Raw genomic sequence first — 4,928 nt, 5'->3', positions numbered from 1 at the left:
GTATTTCACAATTCAAAATTATATATTACTAAGTTAAAATAACCAAATTTAACCTTTGTGATACATTATTATTATTATTGTGATGAAATAATTGCAATCTTATTGTTATTCTCAAAGCGTAAAGTTAAAATCCGTTAAATTTTTTGCGTCCACTATTTTTGTTTAGCACTCAAAAAATAAAAATAATTAACAAAAAAATAATAATAATTACAAAATTTTATTAAATAAAAAATATTTCAAGAAAAATAAAATATAAAAGTAAAAGCAAAAAAAATAAAAAAAGTTTTTCAAAAACAAGTAAAAGCCAAAAAAAATAAAGTAAAAGCCAAAAAAAAATTTAAAAAAAAAGTAAAAGCAAAAAAATAAATAAAGTAAAAGCAAAAAATATTTTCTGTTCAACCCGTGGCCGAGAACTGCCATTGGCTTTGAAATGCATTGCGCGGACGATTTGCCTTTGAAATGCATTGTTCCGGCCGATGGCTGCCATTGGGCGTTTTTTTCCGCCCAATTGGGCTGGTTTTTGACATTGAATGGCGGTTATTTGGGCGGGTTGTCAAAGACGTCAATTGTAATTGTACTTGTACATGTAGTTGCGGTTATTTTGACAATATGAGTGGCGGTTTGAAAAATTGTACCTGGCTACACCGCCTTTCATTTATGCCCCACATAGTTACTGTCTAATTCCAAGCCCACACAACGGCCACACGTTCCTATAGCACAGAATGTACTACACTTTATGTTCTGGTGTATTGCAAAATCTAACCAGAATGACTGGCAAACTGGTGTTTAAGAAAACAAAATGCATCTGCACAATTCGAAACATCAATTTGCAGTGGATTTGGAATTACTGATGCACATTTAAGTCTGAATTCCTCTGACAAATAGTCTATTGAACCATCAAGAGCTACAAACACTTCTACAGCCTTTTCAAGTTGTTCAGTCAACACAACCAAACCTATACCATTGAAAAAAAAAACATTATTGTTACTTGTTTTGGGATAAAGAAATTGTAGTGTCAGTCTAACTATGAAGTCCAAGTGCAAAATCCAAATGATAAATTAAAAAAAAACATAAAATGCAAGGAGTGATTTTGGTCAATAAACTCAAATTAGCAACCATGTCAATTAGACTTAAAATGCAGTATCACATTACTTCTTACCACATTCCCAAGTCCATATTTGTATGGAAAATTGTATATATGGTTGGACACACCAGAAGGAAGTTGTACAGTTTTCTGCTCTTGAATTCGACGAGTATTCCACACCACACTAACAAAAATATCCAGTTGGTTTTGAATTATTGGCACCACCATCAAATATGACAACAACATTTTGCAATAACCAAGAAAAAAGAAACAGTTTTCAAACACAACTTTGAATTCCCTAGATAATGTGCACCTGTGCTCAATGATCATACTGGTGTTCAGCCTCCAGTTTGCATAACTGGATTTTAAAATACTGTTCTAATATTTCATGGAACTCTTTCCACCAATCAGAAATATTTTTTATTCAATAAAATTTTGTAATTATTTTTGTTTATTTGTAATTTTTTGTTAATTATTTTTATTTTTTGAGTGACAGCTGTCGGCCACCATACCCTAGAGCAGGGGTCTCCAACACGCGGCCCGCGGGCCACATGTGGCCCGCCACCCGATCCGTCTGGAAGTCCCCGATTAAAATCGGCTGTGTTACGCAGAATATTGCGTTTCTTATCGGGCGGGATTAGAATCTTTAGAACCTGTGTTATAACACAGCCCGATTGCAGACGGTTTTATCGGTAATGGCAGTGGAGCATTAAATTTGTTTTTTATTGGCAAATATTATTTTTGCTGTGATAATAATCGCAGGTAAATTGGGTTTTATATCAAAATGGCAGTTAATTGTAAAACAGCAAGACAAAAACAAATGCATTCTAAGCTGTGAAATGAATATGTTAAACACTAAAATGAGCCAAGAATCAAGATTGAAGTACCTGATTGGCATCAAGGTTCTGGCAATGAAGCAATGCAAAGGGACCTTTCAGTGAGAAGAGTTTCCAGTTCTTACCTTTATATGAAGCAAAGTGAGGACCAGCACACTGTCATATGAGGGACTTGTGGATTGGATTTGAATTGAAATGATTCACAGTAAGTGGCTGCCTTGTTACTGCCTTTCTAAACTCAACTCTTTCTGTATTTCTGGCTGATGTTATTTTGAATTTTAGCACAGTTAAAACCCCCAATATTGAATATTAACTCTGTTTTATAACACTTAGACTGCTTATTGGTGACTAAACTCAAGCCTCTTTTGTTTAACCCATAATTGTCAAGTCAAATGAGCATACACTTTATCTTTATTTTTGTATTGCAGTTCACCATCTGGAAAAATGCTTAAAGCTTGAAAAAATCAACAGGAACATTCCATATCAAAAAAATTGAAGAAAGTCTTTCATTGCGGAAGAATTTTGTCGACAAAAACAGCTCTCTCTTAAAGTGTCAGCAAAATCATTGATGTATACGACCTGTTACTTGCCTCACAGGAGAAAATTGTATGTCGAGATATGCACCACATACTTTAGTTTTACATGAATCAAATCGGAATATGTGTTATTTCTTTTCCACTGTTCTCCCTGCCTGCAAGTTTATTTATTAGTTCTTATACCCAAATTAAGAATTTGTATTCAAACATTTGTAGGGGTTGATATTATTTTACCTCCATGGTGATTATGGTCTCATGTAAATTCTGAGAATGTTTTACACTCTGATGTAGAATCAGACAGTAAAAGTGATTCATCAGACATAAATTGAGAACCTCTAGTTTTGACCAGTAGTCTGCATGATTGCATGCTGTAACAATTGTGTGGTTCAACCTCATTTTCACATGATATCCGGTTTAATTTTCTTGATAATTCAGCAAAACATTACATTTTCAGCTTACAATATTGTTTCACCTTTGTTTTATTTTAGTCTGTTTACTTAAAGATCCTTGTTTAGTATGTACTATGTACTTGTAAATGCAGGTTTTAACTGACCAATCAACCAATCGCTGTGAATGTAATTATTTATTCTCTTCCCATTTATTTCTGCTTTCATATAACTATGGGACTGAACTTGAAAATGTTGAAGTGTGGAAATTTGGTTCATAAGGTGCTTTTTCCATCAATAAAGTGTTGTCCTCACTGTGCATTTGGTGTTTCATCATTTTCATTAGTACAGGCTTTAACGTGTTTGAGACCACTAACGGCTTGAGGTATATGGAAACGGTTTTTACACGCCAACTCTAAACAACATTCAGTAAACGCTTGCAAAATATCGTTAAAATCTTATCATAACGTCGAAAATGAGAGGCGTACATCATAAGCGAATACATTGCATAACCGCTTTAAAAATGATTTTTGCGCTGTCGAATTATGTAGCCTATAAAAGCTCCAGATGACAAACGGTTTAAGGTAAACGCAAACGGTTTTTACAGGTCAACTCTAAAATACATCCAGTAAAGCCATACAAAATGTCGTTTAAATCTGATCATAACCTCGTGAATGAGAGGCGTGCATCATAAGCGAATGCAGGGCGTGACCGCTTTAAATGTGATTTTTGCGCAGTCAACCAATGGTATACAAGCTCCAGATGTTAAACGGTTAAAGATAAACACAAACGGTTTTCACAGGTCAACTCTAAAATACATCCAGTAAAGCCATACAACATATCGTTTAAATCTAATCATAACCTCGAAAATGAGAGACGTGCATCATAAGCGAACGCAGGGCATGACCGCTTTAAAAATGATTTTTGCGCTGTCGAATTATGTAGCCTATAAAAGCTCCAGATTTTAAACGGTTTAAGATAAACACAAACGGTTTTCACAGGTCAACTCTAAAATACATCCAGTAAAGGCATACAAAATGTCGTTTGAATCTGATCATAACCTCGTAAATGAGAGGCGTGCATCATAAGCGAACGCAGGGCATGACCGCTGTAAAATGATTTTTGCGCGGTCTACCCATATAGCATGTACAGGCTCCAGATTTTAAACGGTTTAAAGTTAGTATCACATTTAAACGATGTTTTGTATGCGTTTACTAGCTGTATTTTGGAGTTGACCTGTGAAAACCGTTTGTGTTTATCTTAAACCGTTTAAAATCTGGAGCTTGTATAGGCTACATTGGTCGAAAGCAGAAATAAATGGGAAGAGAATAAATAATTACATTCACAGCAATTGGTTGATTGGTCAGTTAAAACCTGCATTTACAAGTACATAGTACATACTAAACAAGGATCTTTACGTAAACAGACTAAAATAAAACAAAAAGGTGAAACAATATTGTACAGCTGAAAATGTAATGATTTGCTGAATTATCAAGAAAATTAAACCGGATATCATGTGAAAGATGAGGTTGAACCACACAATTGTTACAACATGCTATCATGCAGACTACTGGTCAAAACTAGAGGTTCTCAATTTATGTCTGATGAATCACTTCACTGTCCGATTCTACATCAGAGTGCAAAACATTCTCAGAATTTACATGAGACCATAATCACCATGGAGGTAAAATAATATCAACCCCTACAAATGTTTGAATACAAATTCTTAATTTGGGTATAAGAACTAATAAATAAACTTGCAGGCAGGTAGAACAGTGGAAAAGAAATAACACATATTCCGATTTGATTCATGTGAAACTAAAGTATGTGGTGCATATCTCGACATACAATTTTCTCCTATGAGGCAAGTAACAGGTCGTATACGTCAATGATTTTGCTGACACTTTAAGAGAGAGCTGTTTTTGTCGACAAAATTCTTCCGCAATAAAAGACTTATTTCAATTTTTTTGATATGGAATGTTCCTGTTGATTTTTTCAAGCTTTAAGCATTTTTCCAGATGGTGAACTGCAATAAAAAAAAAAGATAAAGTGTATGCTCATTTGACTTGACAATTATGGGTTAAAC

At 34.3% G+C, this 4,928-nt stretch overlaps 1 long non-coding RNA gene across 1 annotated transcript; it reads left to right on the top strand.

Moving 5' to 3' along the window:
* Positions 1-1,647: 1,647 nt before the first annotated feature.
* Positions 1,648-3,161, top strand: LOC145225035 (uncharacterized). Its single transcript, XR_013859791.1, has 2 exons — positions 1,648-2,125; positions 2,349-3,161. It is a non-coding gene; the product is annotated as an uncharacterized LOC145225035 (long non-coding RNA).
* Positions 3,162-4,928: the final 1,767 nt, after the last annotated feature.

Source organism: Phallusia mammillata, chromosome 4, assembly GCF_965637545.1.
Source record: "Phallusia mammillata chromosome 4, kaPhaMamm4.hap1.1, whole genome shotgun sequence".
In the NCBI taxonomy this organism is placed as follows: domain Eukaryota; kingdom Metazoa; phylum Chordata; class Ascidiacea; order Phlebobranchia; family Ascidiidae; genus Phallusia; species Phallusia mammillata.
Note: the sequence above shows the minus strand (reverse complement) of the source record. Positions and strands in the feature narration are given on the sequence as shown.